General features: G+C 47.8%; 2 long non-coding RNA genes across 2 annotated transcripts in view; one reads left to right on the plus strand and one right to left on the minus strand.

Annotated features, from left to right (window-relative positions):
- The window catches only part of LOC118351181 (uncharacterized), a 37,454-nt gene extending 16,224 nt beyond the window's left edge, over nt 1-21,230 (plus strand). The window contains exons 2-4 of the long non-coding RNA XR_004806188.2: nt 16,041-16,179; nt 16,816-16,925; nt 19,781-21,230. This is a non-coding gene — a long non-coding RNA (uncharacterized LOC118351181). The remainder of the gene's footprint in view (nt 1-16,040; nt 16,180-16,815; nt 16,926-19,780) is intronic.
- The window catches only part of LOC112663896 (uncharacterized), a 61,884-nt gene that overhangs the window by 20,148 nt on the left and 16,284 nt on the right, over nt 1-25,452 (minus strand). The gene's annotated exons all lie outside the window — the stretch shown is intronic.

The following is a 25,452-nucleotide window of genomic DNA, read 5'->3' on the forward strand; positions in this document are numbered from 1 at the left end:
AGGAGGACGGGGCGTGGGGGTGACTGGGTGGCGGGCACTGAGGGGGGCACTTGATGGGATGAGCACTGGGTGTTATTCTGTATGTTGGCAAATTGAACACCAATAAAAAATAAATTTATTATAAAAAAAAAAAACAAAGGTTCAGGAGCTTGTCCAAAGCACAAGGCTGGACAGCCGTAGCTCCGAGGTTCTGCAGCTGCAGGCGCGATCCAGCTGGCTTCAGAGTTAGTTCCCTCCCTACATCCCTGGGACAGTAAGCCAGAGGGTGGTTTCCACAAGGGCCCCTTGTACACCTTTGCACACAACAAGCCGAAACAGGAGGGCTGCGCCTAGATATTGGGGGCAGGGATGGGAACGGATGGTTGCAAAGATTAATAAGCACAACTCTGTCCTCAAAGAAGCTTCCAGTTCCTTGGGGGAGACAGATAGGGCACAATCTTGCAAGACAGTGCATGCAGGGATGGGGGCGGTGCCAAGTACCAGCCAGGTGTGGAAGCCATCAGCCTCGGAGTGTTGGGTGCTCCAAATAGGAGCTGTCCTCACAGCCCCCAGGCGGGGGAGGCCGGATCTGGGGCTAGTTTCCCTTGGGCCCCTTTCTGCCCAGGGCTGTGGCCAAGGCGGCCGGTGGGCCCAGCATCCCTGCTGGCGTCACAGGGTGGCATGACTGGATTAATTAGGCTTTATTAATAGGCGAGCACTTCATGAATTGTAATTAAGCAGACATGCATCTGGTGGCAGTGGTGGCTGAGGGTGGGAAGGAGTGATTCCAGGAGGCTTCGAGGCACCATTAAATACGGGCGCTCCGGCGAGTGTACATGCGCCACAGCCCGTCGTGGAGGCTGCCCCATTACAGTGTCCTGGTGTCTGAGGGCCTGTTTATTCAGTAAGCTTGTCTTGAGCTTCCTGTGTGCTCTACTCTCCGGGTGACACACAATTGTGGGTGAGTGTGTGGAGGGAAGAATGGGCCAAGTGTCCGGCTCTCCCAAGAAGCAAGGAGGTGCTAAGGGTGCTCTAGGGGTAGGCACAGAAGTTAGAGGCAACAGTCACATACAAGGGCTACCCTTGAGACACTGAACGTCACCTTGCAAAACATGCACACACACACACACACACACACACACACACAATCACATCACACTCTTGCTCTCTGTCACTGTCTCTTGTTCTGTTTCTCTCTCTCTCAGTCTTCGGCTGAGCAAGGCAAGAGGCCTTTTTTGTTTCAAGGGGCCGCAAGGCACACGCTGGGGGGCAGCTGACAAGGCAGGGACCGACACAGGTAGAGCAGCTCCAAAACCCCACACAGGGAGATGGAGCAGACAGGTCGCTCAGCAGAGACAGGGGCCTGGAACCAAATGTTTAGACAGTAGATGGCATGTTTAGCTTAGGGGAAAATGGAGTGCAGAATGATGAGTGGGCTATGGAAAAAGAGGTCTGAACGGTGAGACCTTCCTCTGTCGCAGCAGCCCGGCCAGCATGACAGATGTGGAGGATAAACTTCCATCTGGCCCCCTCTAAATCCACCCTGACTCTCCATTTGGCCTCAGAAATACCCAGAATCACTTCTTTTGCCTTTTGGAAATCTAGGATTTTCAGACTTACTTCCTGTTGGCCTCTGTGTATCCCATGACATGGCCAGATGAGGCTGACCCTGGGCTCTTCCGTGCACCCGCATCCTGGGCCTTGCTTACAATGTTCCTGCATCCTCAGATGCCCCCGGCACTCTCCACCTATTCAAGCTGCTCACCTAAGAAAGCTCCACACATATGTAATCCCCTGGGAGAGCCTTCCCCGAAACCACCTGTCAGAATTAGCTACAGGCAGTTTCTTCTGCTCTCCTGGGCTGTAAAGGGAAGAACCTGGAGTCAAAGGCATGGGTTCAAGTCTCAGCCCCACTCTCTTTGGGCAGCAGGCCATGTGATGGCTCTCAACCTCGGTTTTCTCATCTGCAAAATGGGAAAGAGGGTAACACCTTCCTGGCAGGGGTTGCAGATGAACTGATGACTCATTGGATTTAGCCCTCTGAGCCCACCCATGCTGTTGCAAATGGCAGATTTCATCCTTTTCATGGCTGAGTAGTATTCCACTATATACACACCACATCTCTCTCTTTTTTTTTAAGATTTTATTTATTTATTCATGAGAGACACAAAGAGAGAGAGGCAGAGATACAGGCAGAGGGAGAAGCAGGCTCATTGCAGGAAGCCTGATGTGGGACTGGATCCGGGTCTCCAGGATCAGGCCCTGGGCTGAAGGTGGTGCTAAACTGCTGAGCCACCCGGGCCACCCTATACACCACATCTTTACCCATTCATTTATGGAGGGGCCCTTAGGTTGCTTCCACATGTTGGCTATTGTAAATGAGGCTGCAATAAATGTTCTTTTCAAATTAGTGCTTTCATTTTTCTTGGGCAAATACCCAATAATTCCAATTACTAAATCACACGGTAGTACTATTTTTAATTCTTGGAGGAACCCCCATGCTGTTTTCCATAGTGATTGCGCCGATTTACATTCCCACCAGAGACAGATACCATATAATCTCACACGTTGTTTGAAAGTTTTAGATTATTTGACTCTACAAGACAAAGCAATATGAAAAAGTAAACAAGAAGCAGAACACAGACTCAAATACAGAGTATAAACTGGTGGTTGCCAGAGGGGGAGAGGGTTGGGAAGGATGAATGAAATCGGCAAAGGGGACTGAGAGGTAGGAACTTCCAGTAATAAAATAAATAAGCCACGGGGATGAAGAGTACAGCACAGGGAATATAGTCAATAATACTATAATAACTTTGTACGGTGACAGATGGTGACCACACTTACCATGGTGAGCACTGCTATCATGGAAAAATGTGGATTCACTATGTTGCACACCTAAAGCTGACATAACATTGCGTGTCAACTATACTTAATTAAAATATATAAAGGAATAAATGACAACACTAAGAAAAGAAGATTCAATGAGTTTAGGTTCAACACCTTTTACGTTATGAAGTGCATGTCAATATGAGAGTTTGCTTCATGTTTTGTGTTAGCTGCTGTCTGTTTGATTTGATGGGAAGTCCCAGGTCTTATTTCTTATGTCCCCAGTGCAGACCACCCGTTCAGTGAATGGATTAACGAATGAATGAGGTAGAAGTTCACTGTTTAAGTTGGTGGGTGGGGCCAGCAGGGTCTTGGAGGACTGTGTTAGCCAAGCAGTAACCCCAGGCAGGGACACTGAGAGGTGAAATGTTGGCGGGGAGGAGGGTACGAAGTGTGTGCCAACATCAAAGGCCAGCATGTTTTAATTGGTATAATTAATGATGGCACCAACTGGCTCATTACCTGATGGAATTAATGGAGATCATTTGTCTCTCTGCTGCAGCCTTTTGGTATGAAGGAGGCTGTCGGGGATGTGGGGAGATAGCATGCGCTCTCTGTCCTGAGGAAGGATCCCTGGGCCTCCACTTGGTCAGCCAGCCCTCCAGAAGTCTCCCTCTGTTTCTCCCCTCAGCATCCCCTTGCTGGGGCCCATGCTATAACCTAGCTGCTCTTCACCTCAGACTAAACACTTGGGGCCTAACCACAGCTATGTGCAGGGTTCCCCACAGCTGTGGGACCCCTCTATCTGTCCCCTCAACTCCCCTTTTCTTCCTCCCTAACCCTTGACCAAGGCCACACCGATCCCATCATTACCCTGGGCTTGTCACATCCACACAGCCCTCCAGTAGCTCTTAGGACCCATCGTAAAAGGAGCTAGTCTTCTGCTGCTAAGGCTGACTCAGGGACAAGCTCAAGACAAAGCAATTAGGTTCAGTGACATCAGGTCCCACTTGGAGACACACAGACTGCCTTTTCCCCTCCATCATTGCCTCGGTTCTGAGTGCTTCTCCCTTTTGGCTGTAAAGAGTTACCTTCTGCAGCTGGAATCTTGAATCCTACCCTCCTTATCCGGGAGAAGAATCAGAGCACCTCGGCTCAGCTCCTTTCTGCGTAGCCCAGAACACACACGCTGGGCAAAAGAAAATCCTGCCTAGAATCTCTCAGCCTCTGGAGCTTATGGTTGTGTGCAGCCATTTGCAAGGAGATGCTGAAACTCCTGACTTCTTCAAGGGAATGTGATGGGCAGAGAGGGACAGAGATCCCTATGGGGGAACCAGGCAAAGTCCTTTAAATTACCCTACAAGAGGTATCCAACCGGTCCTGCATATTTCAAGCGATACAGGGTCAGCCATCCAGAAAGGAATGTCTACCACAGTGCTCAGCCCCAATACTGTGATCATAAAACTATGGAGTAGACTTAATTCTGGCATATTTCAGGGCACACTTATAGACCAAGAACATTGTGCACATGGATAGGTCTCTGAAGCTAACCTTTTGACTCTGTGTGTTGATTTACATCTGAATGCATGTTAGTGTGACATACATGTGTGCTCTCTGACGTTCTGTGGGTCTGTCTGTGCCATGGGTATATCTGTGTGCAGGGACGGGCAGTGTGGGCCGCTGGGTGTGACACGTCTTTCTGTGTTCGTGAGTATAGGTCAATCCATCCAGGAATGGAGCGTCCTCCACTAGGGAGTATAGTAGTACTGTAGTAACATCTACACTTGAGTATCCATTAACACTTCATAGCGTCACAAGTCTGGGATCCCGGTAAACACCAGGAATAGTATTTGAGGGCAGAGGTAGCCAGGGAGTACATTTGTGTCATTTGTGTGTCTGCTTACGAAAGGGTTGAGAAGGGGATACTGTGGTGATCATCGGGGTTGTCCCTGTGGATCATTTCATGCATGAAATGTGGAAGGCCTGGAGCCTGTAAGTGCCAGAGCAGCCTCAGGAGAGGACAGAGGCACTGTGTGTGTGTGCACATGAGTGTGCGTGTGTGTTATAATGATCAGGGCTACCATATTGCCCAGCTCCAGAGGCACTGCTTGCTGTGTCTTCTATGGCATTCCAGGAGACACTACTCACACCAGACACAGTCATCCTCCTGGAGCCAGTGTTGCCAGCCCAGGCCCTTTTTTGCTGTAGCTTTAAGCCGAGGCAGGGCCAAGAGAAGGCCCAACACATTCCCAGTGGCTGAGAGTGGCTCCCAGGGTGTGGGAGCACAGCCAGAAACCAAGTCCTCTTCCTTTGGAGGGTTGCAGTGACTTGTATTAAAAAAAAAAAAAAAAAAGGAAAGGAAAGGAAAGGAAACAAAAGAAAAAAAGAATAGAAAAGAAAAAAGAAAAGGCTCTTTCTGCTCAATGGGGAAAGAAATCAGATGGAAAGGAGGAGGAATAGGGGGAAAATTTTTTTTAACTGATTTTTTGCTTTGGAAAGGTCAGCGGTGAAAACTTGCTTCCTTGCCAACACAAAGCTGGTGCTAGTGCTCAGCAGCCTTCTTGTGATCCATACAACACTGATCACCTCATAAAATGCTGTTGAGGCAGTGGGTTTGGAGGGGTGGCGCCGGAAGGAGGAGTGTTCACCACTAGCTCTATGCCCACCAGGGATCTGCTCTCGGCTGAGCCCCATGCTGCCTCAGCCCACCCACCGCCCTGTAGGAGCCAAAGACCACCCTCTCCTCATCTCCAGGGGCACAGCTCTGTGGACAGTTGTCCTTGATTATTTTTTTAAAAGATTTTATTTATTATTTATTTATGAAAGACACAGAGAGAGAGAGGCAGAGACACAGGCAGAGGGAGAAGCAGACCCCTGCAGGGAACCTGATGTGGGACTCAATCCTGGGACCCTGGGGTCACATCCTGGGCCAAAGGCAGACAGTCATTGGGCCACCCAGGTGTCCTTGTACTTGCTTATATTTGTGAACTTGGGAGCTCCCTTCCTTGAGCAGCCTGGGGCCCCATAGTTGGGCCACCCCCCCTCGCTCCTGAGGCTTAGGCCTCTGCAGAATAGTCTACATGGCACAAGCAGCCCCTAGGAAGTGTGGGAATCCCAGAGGGAGAGGTGAGCATTTTACCATTAGTCAATGGAGTCACCTGAGTATTTTGTCCTCTGTCTGTGAGACCTGGAGGTGGACCGGAGGGAGGGAGAAGCTGGGGGGGTGGGTAGGCAGCAGTGACTTTCACTTGAGACTCCTCTGTGCATACACTTGGCCTGCACATGGGCCAGCTGGTAAACCCCTCGCACCCTGCAAGTGCTGCACAGCTTTGACTTCTTCAGCTTGCCCTGGCCATAAGGCACAGCGCAGACCGTCCACAGGCTTGGGGGTGTGCGGGGCAGGAAAGGGGGACAGTGCCACTTTCAAAGAACGGCAGACGCTGTTAACATGTCAGTCCAATTATGGTAATGTGCTGGGGTAATTGGCCCTCCAAGGGCGAAGGGGATGCACACGAGTACAGTAATTGCAGGTTCATTTTGCTCTGCATTCTTTATCCTGCTTTGGTGACTAATTATTAGTATTTAGCAAGTGGATATTGTCATCTTCAAAGCAGGTGCAGCTGTGGCTGGGGCGCGGGAGCTGAGGCCAGCTAAAGGTCAGCTTCTGCTTGGGGATAATTAATTTGTCTTTTATGGATCTGAAATGTGCTCCAAACTTGCCTCTTCTTTTTTGCTTCCAAACAAACAAACAAACAAACAAACAAACCAAAGGGAGGAATAGTATACTTTGTGGTTTATTTCAGTATAGTTTCCATTAAAAGGCCAGAATTGACAGGTAGGGATAAAGGCCTGGAGGGGGTCTTGGACCTCACTCTCTCTAGACAAAGAGCCAGAAATTCATCCCCCAGGCAGGAACCACATGAAAGGGAAGTCAAATGGTCTGCAGCGACCGTCAACAGGTGAATACAATCTATGTGCTCTTGATGTCACTTACATTTTGGACACTGGGACACTCTGTTCCTAAAAAGACTAACATACTAGAATTCCAAAAGGAAGAGGAATAATACTAGCGAGGAGCCGTTGAGTGCCTACTGTGTGTCAGGTGCTCATTTTACCTGTGCACATAAACTACTCAATCGGTTTAACAGCAACCCTAGGATGTAGGTGCTCTTCTTGTCCCCATTTTACATGTGAGAGAGTAAAGCTCAGATATCTGGAATCCGTTACTCCCAGATAAAGTAGCAGCTGACAGTCAGGTGCTTAGCAAAGCCCCTTTACGGGGTGTGGTGCTAGGCTGAGCTGAGTTCTCTGGCCTGCCAAGGGAGCACCCCCTAACTTTGCTTTCATGGAGGACCAAGGGCCTGGGCATTTTTATCCAGGGGCATAATACTTGGTCAAATTTTATCAGAGACATAGTAGAAATCCACACAGATACAAATGGAAGGGAAGTGACCCCAGCCTAAGCTCTGCCCCTGCCCTGAACCTCCTCGATGACCCTGGCCTGCAGAGCCCTTTCTCAGGGGTCTCATCCCCACTAGGACACTGGCTCAGATTCCCAACCATCCTCATGAGCTCTGTCGCACTATGCTCTGGTCTCAGCACACCTGTTTGCCTCTCCCACAAGAACCCAAATGCATGTAGGTCCGGGAACTGGCCCCACCTCTGTGCTCTCACTGCTCCTGGGACCCTCAGTTCTGTCCTGGGCACATTGTAGAGATTCGATAACTCCTGAGGTGAATCAAACTGGGCGGCAGAAGCAGACAAGGCTCCCCTTCTGACAGTTTCCTTGGTGGAGGAAAATGCCTCATTTTTTATGTTGGCTGGGCAAGCAGGATACTTGAGGAGAAGCAGGTGTGGCCCTTTCCTCTGCACACATTGAGTCCAGTAGAGTGTATTACACACCTTGGGGAGTTTCTTATCACCCACCTGCCTCGCCAAATGGAATTCCAGTCGTATCCTGAGAAGAGCCTGGCAAGGGGAGAGAAGCACATAAGGAGAGACTTACAGGGGATGGGAATAGCTCCTGGAGGAGCTCAGGCTTGTGTTTGGCACTTGCTGCTGTGGCAGGGCAACAAAATTTTGTTCTGTGGTTTTGCTGCAGCCTACATATTGATGCAGCCAAATGAATTCCCCTCTTTGCAACCTGACCTCCTTCTTACTGTGAAATGATCTCATTTCAAGGCTAACCACAAGAGGTTTGGCTGGGCACCTGGCATGCCGTGTGCCTGGCATTTGCAAATCTTCATACAACGTGCAATTTTTTTAAGACAGTAAATAAACCTTGTCCAGAGAAATCTTGGAAAGGTCTGTTTCCAGCCATGAGGTGAAAAGAAAAGCGATCGCTCTCTCCACCCTCACAACTATTATCTGCCTCTCTTCTCGAATGTTAAGGCTTAAGTCGCTTTTAATTTTAGATCAGGAACAATCTGATTTGGGGCCAAGGTCTTTTTTCACTGTCCTTCAAAATGTACTAAGCTGTGGTGTTTTTCCACCTCTAGCCTGCTCTTTTTCAGTTTCTTGAGTGCCCAAAGCTGAAGCCCCAACCAAAAATCTGACTACAGCCAGTATGCAGTGAGGCTACACCCTGCAAAAAGCAGCCCCCTCCTGCCCGCAGCCCAAAGTCCAGTAGGTATAAGAAGAGAGACAGAGACAGATGATGTATCATCTGCCCAGGTTTGGGGGATGCACATGGCATCCTTGGCAAGGTGTGGCAAGGTCCACACACTCACCCAGGCAATGGCCAGCCGGTAGGCAGAGTACCCAAAAGCTTAGGCCACTGCTTCCCACTTCTTCCCAGCCTGATCCCTCTGTGTTTCTCTTTCCCCAGATTCCTATCACAACCACAGAAAAGAACAGACCCTTATGACTGGGCTGTCCCCTGGTCAAGGCCACCTTGCTCCCCATCTCTGATGCCATCAGCAGACCCTGAGACATACGGGGCATTCCTTCCAGGCCCTGCAGAGGGCCCGGCATGGAGAAGGCCCATCTACCTGCTGGGGGTTCTGCGTCCAGCACGTAACTCTATCCAGGATGAGCTCTGCAGACCTGGGGGGAATGGAGACATGTAAGACCCATTTCCCTAAACTGACTCCACCTTCTTGGGGGCAACAGCATGCAGCCCCCTGGAGAGGACATTAAGCTTTTGATGTTGTTCCTTTGAGGTCTTCCCTACCTCAGATCTGATTCTAGATTTCGACCCGCTCTACATGTTCCCATCTGCGGTTCCTAGGCCAAGTCCCAAGACATGACCACAGGGGCTCCTGGTCAGCAGCACGATCTGGGCGCTGTCTTGGCCTCTTGTGCTGGATGGAACCTTCTCAGTCACAGAACACTCTCTGGATAAAAGCCTAAAAGTTGGGTAAAAACCTACTGACATTTTTGTGGGAAGCCTCATGTTCTCTCTGCAGGCCTCTGACAAAAGGAATGTGCTGGGCTGAGGGAGGAGGCAAGGTTAATAGGGAGGATGGAAATGAGAAGAGTTTAACTGTAAGCCGCTGCTGGGCCCCTCGGGATCCCAAGATCTGCAAAGCCTAAGAAAGTGACAAAATATTTATGTTTTTCACTTCCCTCAGCCGCAGCCTTTCTTGGGAATATCTGACAAGGTTGTTGGTGAACAAGCGTATCCAGCGTGCAGCCAGGCAGGCTGGCAAGGTGCTAAAGAGAACAGTGACAATAACAGCTGATAGAGCAGCCTCCTCTTCCACGGGTGCCAGGTGCCCACAGAGGGGGACTCAGGCCCTGGAGAGAGACAGAGGCCTCCAGGCTGCATTATTGAGATGCCCTGAGCCCAGCCTGAGTGTTGCTTGTTGGGGTAGGGAAGCGGGGATGGCCAGGATGGGATGTAAGGGCAGGAGGTTTGCTTTCCTGAAAACCTGGCCCTGTTTGTGTGGGAGTCAATGCGGTTGTGTCTTTGGAGGGACCTCAGGAGCTCAGTAACTTGCCTTGTTTCTATAAGCGGTTTAAGTTTCAAACCACAGGGGACCCCTTGCCCCAGTGCCTCACGTGTGTGCTGGCCCTGGCCCTCCCACGAAGACATCGTGGGCACTGAGACCTGGTAATGTTCCTCCATCCTGATCTTCATTTGAACTGAGGTGTCAACCCACGGACGCCCCTTCCTCTTTTCATCAAGCTTTGACAGACTCAACATGGGAAGGGCACTGGGATAAAAGGGACATGGAACATTTTCTCCCTTCCATCCCCAGACACATGATTGTAGGGGAGTAGGGGAGTTGCTGTCTGCTGTGGTAGGGTCTCCCCTTCTGTGTTACGGGGCTGTGCTTTCAATGATTAGGTGCCTCCAGCCAATATTCTACCTTCCAAAAAACATCTTCCCTGTCAACAGCTTTGGTTAGGACACCTTAAATGCTCGTGTGGCTTTAGGAAGCAAATTCAAAGCTCTTCCCTAGGCTATAAGGCTCTTTCTTGAGATTCATCTTAAAAAAAAAAAAAAATCTTTGGGCTCTTCTCTCCACCTATGTCTGGGCCCACCCCTTCTTTCCTTCTTTGCTGTGAGCTTCCGAAGTCCCCAATATAGTCTTTACACTCTTTACCTTTTGGCTTTCCAAAGGAGAATGTTTCTTTCATTCATTCAACAAATATTTACTGAGAGCCTTCTACATAGCAGTCCGTGGAATAGTCAGTCGGTTGTTGCTACAATAACACCACCTAAGAAACTACCCTACAGTCTGGGTGGCCGTCAACGACAAACATTTGTGTTCCTTGCTTGCAGATCTGCAGACTGGCTCAGAAAGCTCTTCTTCGGGGCTCAGGACTGGGTTCATACCTGTTATACAGGTCCTCACCCTAGGTCTCAGGAAGCAGAAACAAGAGCTATGCACGAAGACTCTTCCCATGGCAGGAAGAAGCAGCTCCAAAAAATCAAGCCAACCTGCGCAGGTCAGATGTAGTATGTACTTCATGTCAGTAGCCAAAGCAAGTTGCGAAGGCTAGTTGGAAGTTAGTGAGGAGGGAAGAATCCTCCGCTTCTAATTAAGCCATGGCAAGTGCAGGAGAAGGAGTAATTGTGAACGCGTAATACAACATAATACAGAACTGTGTCCACCTGCATAAGTTTCAGAGTCTAACATGGGAGGCAGGTATTAACCATGCAAAGAAGAAAGTTAGCATAGAATAAGCTGGGACATGCATTATAAAGAAAATGAATAACACAAGGGATCAGATCTAGTGGCCCAGAAGTCTTCTGTGAGGTGGTGGCATTGAAGCTGAGGTCTGAAGGATGAAAGGGAACCTGGTAGGCAGACAGAGGATGAAGAACTTTCCAGCCAGTGGGCAAGACTTGTGCAAAAGCCCTGAGGCAGCGGCAGTGTCAGTGTGGTTGAAGAACTAGGATAAGATCCAGTGTGGCTGGAAGGAAGGTGAAAACAGTGCAAGCTAAGATTGAAGGTACCTGGGGCCAGACAGGCAGGGCCCCCACTGGTCACTGCTCTCCCCCAAATCTACCAACTATTGCTATTTATTCAGTGCTGCTAAAGAAAAAAATAACACAACCACCACTTCCTTGAAGCCTCCTTAGGTTGATCAATGTGAGGTTGCTTTTTGTTTTTATTTAGAAAAAATAAAAACAAAACCAAAAACTAACAAGACAAAAAAAAAAAAAAATCCTTTAGTCTGTGTGTTGCAGAGGCTTGTGCTGGGCCCAGACTGGAAAAGTCTGGGGAGCTGGTGAAGACTCATGCCCTGAACACATGAGGATCACAGGAGTCTCCTGGGAAAACCATCCTATAGGAATGAGAGCCTGCCAGGTGGTGCTTGATAACAGGTATAAGAAGGTAAATCTCCAGGAGCGCCTGGGTGGCACAGTTGGTTAAGTGTCTGGCTTTTGATTTCAGCTCAGGTCCTGGTCTCAGGGTCATGAGATCGAGCCCCATGTAAGGCTCCATGCTCAGCGGGGAGTCTGCTTGAGATTCTCTCTCGCCCTTTCCCTCTGGTTCTCACTCTTGTGTGCAAACCCCCCCCCCCAAAATAAATAAATAAAATATTTAAATTTAAAAAAAAGAAGGTAAATTTCTGAACACAGCTTTTTAGGTGGACTTCAGATCTTCCTCCAGCACAAGGGGAATTTTTTGGACTGGTGGGAAAATCTTCATCCCCCCAATTAGGGTGGTGTCACACAGGTTCATCATTTGTCAAGACTTGGATTATTGGACTAGATTACCTAAAGTGGATACATTTTACTGTATGTAAATCATATCTCAATGAAGTTGGATTGAAAAGTAGAAGACAAAGCAAAACTAAAAACAAATAATATATGTACATATCTTAAACATACTCTTATTTACATAAACATATATAAATATGTCAAATAAGATGTGTGAAGTATGTAAAAATCTGATCCTGGCCCACCTCCATGTTTTCCTGTGAAAAGAGAGGAAACTTTCAGTGCACCCTAAGAAGTGAGAGTGTAAGCACTTTGCTTCCCTGATTCTAGAAACAGAAAAGGGGAAGGGAGATGCTCTCCCATCTTGCCTCAGGGCATCTCCAGAACTGAAGACTGACGCTGGTGTGAGTACCAGCGTGGCAGCTGGGGACCTGGCAGCAGTTGGGTGGCCTTGCCCAGCAGACGTAATGGTGGTATCCAGCAGTATGCAGATGTGTGTGGTGCAGAGGGGTGTGCACTAGTCCAGGAGAGCCCATGAGAAAGGGCAGCATTCACGGCAATCCGATAGAAGTAGGATGCCAGCTACAGTGGAAGTGATCTTACATTTTCTAGTAGCCACGTTAAAATAAGTAAAACAGTAACAATGCCAAACCCAGGTAGAATTAATTCATAATTAATTTACAATTTATTTGTAGTGAATTTAACTATCTCTACAACAGCATTTCAATACTTAATCAGTATGACAGAGATATGACTGTGCTACTTTACATTTTTTGTACTCAAGCTTCAAAAGCCACTGTGTATTTACAGTGCAGCACATCTCAGTTTGGACTAGCTGCATGCCAAGTGCCCTCTAGCCACCTTCTGGACAGCATAGATTTATGGAAATAGCACCTAGGTGATCAGAGTAATTGTGACTACGTGAGGGCTCTTCCCATGCTGACCCACTCAAGACAAAAGCCAGCGAGGCCGAGCCTCCAGCAATACCACGGAGTAAGTTTCTGCAGTGGGCTGAGGTCCCTGGTGGGCAGGTAAAGGTGACAACCTAAGAAATCTGAGCTATCACTGTGACCGAGACTTGGATCTGTGGGCTAGGAAGGCTCAGGAAGCTCAGGTTACACATGTATCTTTAAAAGTCACATTCTAGTGACTTAAATGGGCTTTTAATTCTGAGCATCACACAAAAACCATCAGTTGTATCTTGCCAACTGATTGTGATCTTTGTGCTTCAGTTTACCTGTATCATGAATGCTGTGCTCTAGCACCTTTCTCATTCAAGCCAATTGTAATTCTTTCTTGTTCCATCTGTTTATTCCTCCCATCCTAATCCAGCTAGCAGAGTAGAATATTTTAATTCTTTTTATTTATTTATGATAGTCATACAGAGAGAGAGAGAGAGAGAGAGAGGCAGAGAGACATAGGCAGAGGGAGAAGCAGGCTCCATGCACCGGGAGCCTGACGAGGGACTCGATCCCAGGTCTCCAGGATCGCGCCCTGGGCCAAAGGTAGGTGCCAAACCGCTGTGCCACCCAGGGATCCCCAAGAGTAGAATATTTTAAAGCTTGTTTCTATAATTTGTACTATAAAAGGTTGGTATACTGAATTATTGTTTCCAACTGCCCTATCCTCCCCTTCTCCCTCATCCAGGACAACAGGTGTCACCTGTGGGAGAATCCCTTGCAAAACCACAAAGCACTGCACAGCTTAGAGGGGATTAAAACAGTCATACATTAGCACTCACTATCGATCATATGAGTCCCATCTACACAGCTTAGAACAGGGCCTGGCACAGAATAAGCACTCACAAAGTGTTGGCTGCTAAGTTCTTGGAGTACCCCAGCAACTGAGCCACTCAGTTCAGTGGGCATTTAGTGGGGGTCTGCTCTATGCCAGGCCTCGTCCCAGATGCTTGGGAACAACAGGTAACAAATTAGATCCCTAACCTCAGAGAGCCTACATCCTAGTCGGAAGATAGACAGGGAACAGCAAACATCACAAACATGTAGATTGTGCTGAACGCTAAAAAGGTAAGTACCACTGTTGGAAAGACAAAATTGACCAGGTTAAGGGGGTTGGAAGGATAATGTGGGGGCAGGGGCCTTATAGAATAAGGTGCTTGCTAGTCAGTCTTCACTGAGAAGGCATGAGCTGAGCAGAGGCTCACATAGGTAGGGGCACTTGACTAGAGTGAGAAGCCAGTAGAAAAGCCTTCAGGGAGGGCTGGTGTGTCTGAGGGACAGCAATGGGGCTGGCGTGCCGGGCATGGGGCCAGAATGATGATCAATAGGAAAGGAAATCAGAGACTTCACAAAGGGATAAGGAGTCCTTTGGGCTGGTGTGAGGACTTGAGCTTTCACCCTGAGGAATGGGAGGCCACTACAGGGCTTGGAGCTAAGGGGTGACAGGCCCACATTTCCATTGTACATTGTACGTAGATCACATTGGCTGCTGTGCTGGGAACAGACTGTGGGGGAGGGAGGCAGGAGTAGGAGCAAGACCAGTGAGGAGGGTATTGCAATAATTCAGGCAAGAAATGGTAGTGGCTCAGAACAGGGGCTGGCAGTGGAGGGGCAGGAAGCATCACCATAGAGACCTGCCCCCAAGGCTGTGTGTCCTATCTCCAACTGTGACTGCCTCACAGACAGACAGGAGGCTTCCCACATCTTTGTGCCCCTTCCCTTGGTAATAACTATTAGTCATTCAGTTGACATCTAAATCAAGTTTGAGGGGCAGCTGCAAGGGAGTCCTAGAGAAAGCTTCTTGGTTACATTCAAATTACCAACAAATCTCAAGCAGAAACAAATATATCTGCAATGGAAGTGTTAATGAACCAAGTAAAACTTTGGAGAAAGGACATCACAGGTTTTCAGTAGAAAAGTATAATTCAGTGAGGAATGGGGCCGGAGGGGAAGGGAGGGGAGGGGGGAGAGAGAAGGAGAAGAAGGAGGGAGAAAGAGACAGACCAGAGAACACAGTTCATGTATTATGCTTCTTTAGCCCAGTAAAGAAATACTCTGCCCACACCTGACAAAAGCCTTACGTCCAAAAGTTGTGTCGACATGGTGTCAGGGAGGAAGAAATTTCCTGTGCCTTTCTAAGTTTCTTCTTAGCTGAACTGACAATTGAATTGACGTGAGACAGATTAACAGAAGAAAATCAAATTTAATTTTGTATGTGTGGGGAATCCACACAGACATGGAAATCCAAAGATAGGCAAAATGAGATGTAGATCCCTTTGAGCTAAGAAGAGGAGCAGGAATCCAGGCATATGAAGAGGAGGAAGGCCATTAGCAGAACTGTGAGAGACGTTCTAAAGACAAAATTTTCCCTGTTTTGCACATAGGCTTCTCAGGTAAAATGGAATCTCGGTTCACAGCTCTCTTCCTGATGCAAGTCCTCTACCTAAATTCTTTTTAGGCACTTGAGGGAGAGGTCAAAGTTTTCTCCCGAGTCTTTTGGGCCCTGGTTGTTTCCAGCTCAAAATAATCTACATGCCACTGTGGCTCATCTTGGGGTGGCCTGCCCTCGGCCTCAATAATGACAGTGTTCAACCAGGTGAAATCGTAAACTGGGAAAAAGAAGTCAGAGTGAGCTGGAAGAGACCTTTTATTCAAGCCTAAGGGAAAGAGATCCAGTAAGATTAAAATTTAGGGTTAAGCATTAATAAAGGTAATATATTGTACTTAGTTTACTAGTACTTTTTCAAAGTAACAATTTAAAGTCTTAAAGTTTACTTTTTAAGACACTCTATCACTTCCTAATGTTATCAAAAGTTTTTTTAAAAAACAGGCAGTTTTATCTCAAGGGAAGAGAAAAAAGCATGGTTGTGGCATAGGGAAAAGAATAAATGTTGAAATCAGATTTCTGGAATTTTAGCTCTGTTCTGTCATCAGTGCTCTGTGTGACCTCAGGCAAGTCATTTCAATTCTCTGAGCCTCAGTTTTCTCTTCTGTGAAATGAACGGACAAGATTAAATGGTTTTCTCTGGCCCTAAAATTGAGTGCATTCTTAATTGAGTGGAGAATGCATTTTTTCTTCTTGATTAACATCTCTAATGGGCTCCCTGACAGTGTGAAAGCTGAAGTCAAGTCTTAAGCAAGGCATCCCTTATCTACAGGTCATAGATCCTGACGAAGGGCAAACAACGCATCACCCTGAGAGCTGGATTTGCAAACTGAACCCACAACGTGGCAGTGAGTGGCCCAACTCAAATGGGTAAGGAGTCGAACACAGACCCTGGCTACATCACAGCTCAGGTGAGCTTGGCCTTTGCCCCTCCCTGGAACGTTTTATGTCTCACCATTTAAATATTCAATAAGTGTTGGTGAAGACCTGGCCTGGGACACAGAATATGGGACTTAAAATATGCCATCAAAGCCTGTCTTCAAGCTTTGATAGCATATTTTAAGTCCCATATTCTGTCAACTGTCAGCGTCACTAACTGAGCACACACAGGTGCCAAGCCATGTGCTGCATGCCAAGACCCGGCCGTGAGCAAAGACTAATGTAATCCCTGCCTGGTGATACTCACCGTCCAATGGGGGAAAGCAGACATTAAACAACAGCTATGAATAATTTATTCCAAGATTCTGAGCATGCAGAGTGCTGTAAAAAGAAATTCCGGAACCACAGAAGCATTTAGTAAGGTGCCTAATTTAGTCCCCTAGGCTGGAGAAGTGATATTTAAGATGACCCTCAAGGATGAGTTGGAGTTAGATGAAGAGAGAAAAGAATATTCTGAATGGTGAGAACAGCGTGAGGAGGAGGGAATAGGACCCCTCTCTTGGACTGCCATCTCATCATGCCCCTGTGTTTACCTCAGGTTCCAACTGGGATTTAGAGGGATAAGGGCATTCATTCATATGTTCATTCATTCATTCACTCACATACAGGTACTATGTTCCTGTTATGTGCCAAGAAACAGCGACGAACAAGCAGACCCTCTCCAAAAAGACTCTGCTTTAATGGAATTTACATTCTAGTGGAGAAGACAGACAAATGTGTAAGTAAAATATGATGGTGATAGGTATGGAGAAGAATAAAGTGTGTCTGCTCTGGGAGTAGAGAGCGAGGTGTTATATAGGAGGAGGTCAGGGAAGGCCTCAGTGGAAAGATCTAGAAAAGTGGAGGAGGTGAATCTTGTCATCCTCAGGGGAAAAACATTCCCTGCAGACAGAACAGCACTTGCAAAGGCCTTGAGCTGGGAGTGCACCTAACAGCCTTGAGGAAAAGCAAGGAGACCAGAGGGCCAAAGCAATGTGAGCAAGTGATGGTACGAGGCCATGGATTCTGGATATATTTTGAAGGTAGAACCTGTAAGATTCGCTCATCGATTGGATGTGGGGCATCAAAGCAAGAGACAGCAAAGAGGAAACCAAGGTTTCTGATCTGAGTGTCTGGCAAAATGGAGTCTCCACTTACCCAGATGGGACAAATGGTAGGAGGAGCAGGTTTAACAGGAGAAATCAGGAGTTTTGGGGACAGGCTATGTGTGGGACCCCCCCACCCCCACCATGGACATCCAGAGGGGATGAGAGGGGAAGGTTCAAGAAGAGGCCCGGCAGGAGGCACCAATAAAGTGGGAAGGAAAGTTAAGAGACTAAATCCTAAGAGTTGTCTTTACAAGAAAGACATCTTTTTTCCTTTTTCTCTTTCTTTCCTTTTTATCATACCTGTAGGAGTAGATGGATGGTAGCTGAACCCACTGTGGTCATCGCTTCACAGTGTTGCATGAGTCCAACTGCCATGTTGCATGCCTTAAACTGACACAGTAATGTGCACCAATTATTCACCAATAAAACTGGGGTAAGAGTAATGTAGGAGTTGTCCAAAATTTAGAGCCAGGAGAATAGATGAGGTCACCTATGGAGTGAGGGTAGGTTGGAGAAGAGAGGGGTCACTGGTGGCCTCCAACACTGAGGAAGAACCTGAAAAGGAAGCTGTGCTCAAAGTTATCTTGAGAGAGTCAGTATTACTCTTTACCAGCTTTTCCCTAATCCCCCTGCCCTGTAGCCTCCTCCACACTCAGTGCCTGCTGTGTGCACACACACACGTGCGCATGCACACTTTCATGTACACTAACATAATTGCGGGCCTCCCGGAGCTCTATGCCTTTGACAGGGGCTGGAAGAGTGTGGACCATCTTCCCCAGCCTCGCTGCAGGAGGGACAGGTTGGGACAGGGACCAGGAAAGCTATGTTCCCGAAGGTCAGCACCCTGCACTGTTATTTTGGAATTCCCTTCATATTGTTGATTCTACTGATCACTGATAATGCCCACCCCATGGGAGAATGAATGAGAGAAGAGATTTCCTATGTACATTTGTAGCAATATAAACTCGAAAAGTAGTGTTTGATTTTTGAAAAACAAACAAACAAAAACCAAACCATAGGACCCTCATACCAAAGGAATGATGAGTCATTTCATCCATGCTTCTGCCTCTGGGGACACCTGATCCTGTCCCAGGTGACAAGGTTTTTGTCGACTCTCCTCCTGGGATCTCAAGAGAGGTCAGGCAGGAGAGTTCTGGTGGTCCTGACCCTCTGCCCCATGCCAGCCATTGGCCATAGACTTGGCCATCTTCACTTTTATGCGGTTCTTTCCATGGCTTAAGGCCAGTTTCTCTTGTCTTGTCATTTCATATAAAGAGCCTATCGAACGGTGGCTTGCGATTCAGTCATCCTCCCACTGGCTGTCCACAGTGGAAGATCATATAGGACATTACTTGCTCTCCTGTCTCCAGTGTCCTCAGGTTCCAGCAGCACACGAAGTGGATAGATTAAAGGGTCACTGGCAATTTTATCCCTAGTGATTTGCTGAAGGGTGAGGACTGCCCAGTGTAACAGCCAATGGGGCCATTCCTTGAGAAAGCTGGGGAGGACTAGAAAGAGGAGGTGGGCCATCCCTCTGTGAAGAAGCCACAAAAGCAAGTGCTCCAAATGAACCCCAGAGACTGGAGAAACCAAATTGATGCAATCTATTATTAGAAGAAAGTCAGACACAGCAAAAATGAGCAGCGAGGGAGCCCAGATGCTAAAATGTCTCCTCCTTTGATGTCCCATTAGAGCCCCCATTTTGTATAACCGCCGTGTGTCTATAAGGCAGGGATTCTGGGAGCTGGGAACAGCTGACAGAGGTGTCAATAAGCCAATTTGTGGCTTGCTAGAGAGCCACACTTGTTTATCGGCATTTAACGAGACAAGACATTGATGTTAACATGGTGGGAGGGAAGTTGCCTGGACCAATAGTATCCCTTGCTGAAAATTAATTTAAACCCTTTTCTCTGTGCCAGAAGTGATAGAGGTAATTCATTACCAAAGTGTTGAAATGCCACTGAAAATGAGCTAGGGTAATGGGGAAGAGTCATCAGCAGCTGAACAAAATCCCAATTTAGCTTTCTTTTGGTAACCTCTTGTGAATGAGAGGTCGTGAAATAATATGCTTTATGGTGGGGAATAAAACAACAGGGTTTCTTTAACTTGGGTGATGGGGAGGGGTGCGGGGCTGAGAGGCAAAAGTCGCTTGCACAGAGTTTTGGGAAACCAGAAAGCTGCTGTCTCCAGAGCTGAGCTCACAGCCACTCTGTCCTGATGGAAACCAAACAGTCTGTGTTTCAGACCTGCTGGCTGGAAGAATCCAGGGTCTTGGCAAAGCCAAGCTTTTTGATCAATATTCTGCAAAATCGTTGTTGGGAGCATTTATAGCGTTTGTGCTCCGCACCAGGTTGGCACAGCATCACTCATCTCTGTGGTCCCCACGTCTCATTTAGCACTCACTGTGGTGCCTGACCTGGAGATGGAAGTGGTTTCTGTTTCCCACTCCTTGCAGTGTATTTCTTCTGCCGCTTTATTTTCCCAGGAAGATTCCAAGCATGAAAACTCTAACTCATCAGAACCTAACCACAACCAAGACTGAAGTAATCATCTGGTTCCATGCGAATTCTTCCCATTCTTTACCTACCGCTTTCCACCCAGGAGAAGATGGAGAGGCAGTCACAAGGCCAAGCTACTCCGGGCTGACAGGGTCCTCGTCAGAGTCCCCATCACCTCATCTGTTTTCCCCCAAAGCCCGCTCGGCTTCCAGGCGGAAGGCTCTGAACCCAGCTTGAGCAGACTAGGGGAGGGGAGAGGGGCTCTCCTGCAGAGCTTCCAGGGGTGGAGCCTGATTCTAAGGTCTGGCTGCTGTCTGCAGGCTTGTGTCACCAACCCAGATTTGTCACCCCTTCCTCTCCATGCCCTATGCTTTGTGATTTTGCAGTCCTCCCCATGATGGAGTGCAGCGTATTTCCCCACTTGTTAACTTTGTCTTTTGATAATGTGACAGTTCTGAGCCTAGGTTTTAAGAGGCCTTGTGTGTGTCTGCCCACCTCCAGGTGCCTCTACCCTCTCCACTGACCCAGGAGGAGGCTGAGAGGTACATGGTGCAAAGCTGCATCCCAACTGTCCAGCCAAGTCTGGCCAAGATCAGCTGGTTACAGGTGACCCACGAACCAATGAACTCAAAAAGTTCTTACTACTGTATACCACTGAATCCAAAATTGGAGTGGTCTGATATGGTATGCAGCAATTGCAATTGGTAATGGCCCATTTACAACCAGGAAAGAGATCCATGTATACAAGTAGACCAATCCTCTGGAGGGAAGGGCTGAGGAATTATCTAAAAATCATCTAAAATTAAGAGTCGGGTAGGTTTCCCAGGTGTATGCCCTTCTTAGAGTGGAGGGCCACTGCCCAGGGACCAAGGCCTCTCTCTGCCTCCGCCACCTGGGCCGCCAGTTGAAAGCCTTCATTTCACATGGCAAAGCCCTGATGAGACATTCCCCATCTCTTTTCTCATCCTCCTGGCCTCTAAAAAAAGAAAAAAAAAATCAAAACCACCACCATCTATCTGTTAGGGACTCTCTTCAAACAATGGTTTTTGAACCTGCCTTAGACTCCTTATAGCATTCGTGATCGGGACAGGCTCCCGTGTGAATACTTCCGTGGGCCAAGGGCCAGAGACATGGGAGACTCCTCATTTAGGGGGCAGTCAGCTGCCGGGAGATCCTTTTTTTTTTTGTGCCACACAGGCCAGCATCCCCACTGGCCCCAGAGGGGCCAAAGCTTTCATAATGTGAGCACAGGTCCCAGCAGCTTAGATGTGAGCTGTTTGGGGATAAATAACTGGATTATTCATTCTTCTGTTCATGAAAGGCCAGTGGTCTGACGTTTCTACTGGTCATGGTTGGCATATAGAACAGAGCCTCATTTTTCCTGCTGTTCATATAAATGGACTCACCCTGCCCAGACTCCCTGCTGTAAATGTGTGATTAAAGGATTATAAAGGTGATGGAAATAGTAATCACGTCTGTTTTTAGACAGAGCCTTCCCTCGAGGGGCCCCAAATGGCTGTGTTCTTATTCATATCTGCGAGGAAAGGGAACCTAAGGGGTACTTTTACAGATGGGCCAACAGACCCCCAGAAAGGGTCAGATAGCAATGCCCCCAGGGAACTCAGCTCATCAGTGTCCAGCTTTGATCGTGGGTGGGGGAGGGGCGGTCGCTGTCAACACAGTGTAGAGCCTGCAGACAACCTGACAGCCACAGCCCTGGGTCACTCGGACTGAGCTTGGAATTGGGACTTCTGGAGAGGAAGGACCCAGGAGAGCGAGGCAGGGCCCCGGCGCCGAGGAGCTGGGGGTGGGCAGGGTACCAAGGGAGTGGAGCCTGGCACTAGAACCAGGCTGAAGTCCCCCTGCCGCTGAGTCAAACAGGGAACAGCCAGATCAGCCAGTACCAAGTCACCAAAATCACCCGTTAGACTCATCCTCTGGAAATCGAAGTCTGGTTCCAGCAACCAGCTCAGGAGTGATGTGCTCTGGGAGGCAGGTGAGGGAGGTGTGGGGCAGGACACAAAGGGAGGTGTGGGGCAGGACTCAAAGTCCATTTCATTCAAGTTTCAGAAGGTCACAGGGGCCTGGGGTCACCCCCAACTGAAAGCTGCGTTCCCTATAGAACCCACGAATAGAGCAAGTTGGGTGCCAGGACAGGGCTGGGGTTCCAGCCCCCACCACACCGCTGCCCTGCTGCAGGATTTAAGGGAGCAGCCTACTCTGGCCTGGCTTCAGGTTCCCCAACCCCAGAAGAGGCCAGTATCCCCAACTGCCTCCCTCCCACCCTTGTTATGAAGAATACACGGAACAGCACGGAAGCAAGGTGTTGTCAGTATTAGCACTGCCCCGACATGGGTAGTGCCTCCACTCTCAGTGGAATTTCCTGAGGCTAATTTGCCAGTTTGAGGACTTAATCAGTCCTTTTACTCCTTTTCCCTAATTCCCCAGTCCTGGACACTTCCTTTTCCAGAACCCCCTAGCAGGGGCTACAGTTGTCTTAGAAACTTGTGCAATAAGGAGCCATACATAGCACGTGAGAAAGGGTGGGAGAGCTCTGGGTCATCTGATGATCTGATTTAGTTTAGAGACATGAGCACTAATGCACACATGGGAGATGTTCTGTATTCCAGGTCACACACCTAGTTAATGGCTGGGCCAGAAAGCACAGTCAGGCACATAGTGCCACGTCACTTCATGTTCATCTCTACAATTATTCCAACCATAGCATGCTTTCACAAAGCCATCCACGTTGCTACTTATCAACGACTTTATGAGGTTTGGGATGGGAAATAATGGGGGTTGAAGAAAAAGGAAGTCACAGCTAATGTCACAGAGGACATTTTTAAATGATCTCATGTCACCTTAAATGCCTCCTCTTCCAGGAAGCCAACACTAATGAGGGGTCCTTCCCATGTTCTCACGGTATCCCCTTATATGTTGTCCTTACCCTTTGTGCTAAACCAAAAGTACTTCTTCACTTGTCTCTCCTTCTAGAGGAGCTGGGCCTAAGGATACGTTCTATAGCTTTCCTAAAGTAGAATCCACAGTATTTCACATTTAGTATATGAAGCTGAAGATTTCATTATAGCTCAGAAGTCATTGTGATGTTTCTTAGGTATTCCCGATTTCTTTGGGTCCACGGGCCCCAAGGGTCTTGGGCTGAGAACCGAAAATACAAAGCAAAACAAAACAGAAAAACCCCTTAGTTTTCATCCCAGTTGCATTATTTACAGTCTCTATGATTTTGGCCAAGTCACTTACCCTCTTTAAACCCCAGATTTGTCATCTCTAAAAAATGGGCTATCTATGGAAAGCAATTAGTCGACAGCCATCAAATTTACAAATGGACAGAGCCTTTGACCAGACAATTCCACTTCTGGAAATTTATCTTCTGAAAACTCGCATATCCTGCAGATACACTTGCCCACAAGTTATTTGCTGCAGCATTACTCGTAAAAGTTAAAGGTTGGAAAGACTTAATGTGGGCTTGGTGAATAAACTAGTTTATATCACAGAATACTACGTCGCCACAGAAAGAATGATGTAGGTCTGTATATACTTATATCAAATAATCTCCAAAATATGTTATTGGGTGAAAGGATTCAAGATGCATAACAGTGTGTAAAGCAGACTTTCCATTTGTGTATAGGAGGGAAAGACTATATACAATTTGCTTGTATTTGCATAAAATATCTCCGGAAGGTTTCTCAGGGAACCGGTGATTCTTGGTTGCACCAAGGGAGAAGATGTGGATGGCTGTGGGCGGAGAAGAGGGGCTTTCCACTGCACAGACTTTAGGACCATTTGAATCTCAAACAATGTAAAAATAAATATCTTAACGCAAAAAGAAAGAAAAATGAATAAAGTTCCCACCCACTCATGCTTCTGTTATGGGAAGCATATGTGATAATGTCTATGAAGGTAGATGTCAGCTGCAGGGTCTGTCATGGGGAAGGGGGCGATCTCTTGCTGTTCCTAGGCCCCCAGCCACCCCTAGTCTCTAAACTTGAAGTGGATAGCTGTTTTCCAACCAAGATCCTGTCCCAGTCACCCGTAGCAGATTCACAGCATAGCTGTCCAGGACTATTTACATAAAATATTTCTACTCTTCATCACCAGAGCTCTCTGCTGAGGCCTAGAGGGGCAAGGCTCTTCAGGAGAGTCTAGGACTGAAGACTGAAGCCCCATCACACCAAGGTCTGTGGTTAGCTAGCCTGCAGGACTCACCCTTCTTCTAATACTGAGCAAACCCACGTGGGCCTTACAGCTTCACCATATATGCAGGTTGTGGTGACATGGAGCCCAGGGGACACAGGAAATATTGTTCCCAGAGCTGAAGCAGTTTCTTTGTCTCCTTTATATGCATACTAGCTTCTAAGGTTTCATTGCTTCGGCATCAGGAGGGAGAATCCACCTTAGGGAAGATAACTCTGAGCTACTATGAGGGTTCGCTTTATTTCGAGTTAACTAACTGACTTGATATGAAAACAACCACTGACTCTAAATCCCTTCCCCAGTGACACCTGGAATCACCATTTGCCACTTATGCATTAAACATTGTCATCAACGTGCAGCTCTTCTCTTTAAATTTAAATGTTCCTGGCGAGGGTAATATCATTGGAAAAATTAGCTTAGAAGTACATTCATTCATTGGTTCGATTTATTATTGAGAGTTTATTCATGCCAGGCATGAACTCTACCTAGCTGGGCACATGGACAAGTAAGACAATCACTGACCTTAACAATAAATATCATAGCGATGATGACGATGATGGCTAACACTTTCTGGGTGTCGCTCATGTGGCAAGGGTACTCTTCTCATCTCTTTGTTTTAGGGTTTGGTTTTTTTTCAAGATTTTAAAATTTATTTTAGAGGAGGAAGAGACAGAGAGAACAAGCAGGGGGAGGGGCAGAGGGAGAGAGAATCTCGAGCTCACTCCCCGTTGAGTGCAGAGCACGGACGACCCAGGCCTCAATCCCACGACCCTGAGACCGTGACTTGAGCCAAAACTAAGTGTCGGCCCCTGAGCTGACTGCACCCCCTCATGTTCCCTCTTCTCACCTCTCTGTATGCATTTGTGTCGGGTCCCTGTAACACATGTGCGGCAAGTAATGTTAATCTCTGTTTGCTGGATGGGGAAACTGAGGCACAGAGATGTTAAGTAACTTGTCCAAGATCACGCAGTGGCTAAGTGAGCTGACATATGCACTTTTTTCCCTAACGGATACATTTTATAGAAGAAGCAAGTAGCCAGGAGTTGAGGGCCTGTGGTGTGCAGGGAGGAGCAATGATCCAGGATGACATCCCAGGCCATCCTCAGGTAATTCCTGCCCTGGCAACGCTAGGAAGATCTCAAGGCTACAAAAGACTTAAGGAGACCAGAGAGCAATAAGTGGAAGGGACCCCAGCAACGGTGACTGGTACGTCCAGTAACACAGAAGAGGCCACAATAAAGAAAAGTTCTGGGCTGGGTCAAGATCCTCGGAGTTGCAAAGAAAGTAACAAGAGGCCTGGGGGCCCTCAACCCAGAGAGCAAGGGACACAAGAGAAATCAATCTTGCCTTTGGCTGCACTGTGGGAGTTGAGTGAACTCTCCAGGAAGGACAAAGGATCCAGCCCCCTGAGGAGTCAGCCAAATGGGGAAGCAACACAGAAATG

The sequence above is a fragment of the Canis lupus genome, chromosome 17 (assembly GCF_003254725.2).
Source record: "Canis lupus dingo isolate Sandy chromosome 17, ASM325472v2, whole genome shotgun sequence".
NCBI classification, from domain to species: domain Eukaryota; kingdom Metazoa; phylum Chordata; class Mammalia; order Carnivora; family Canidae; genus Canis; species Canis lupus.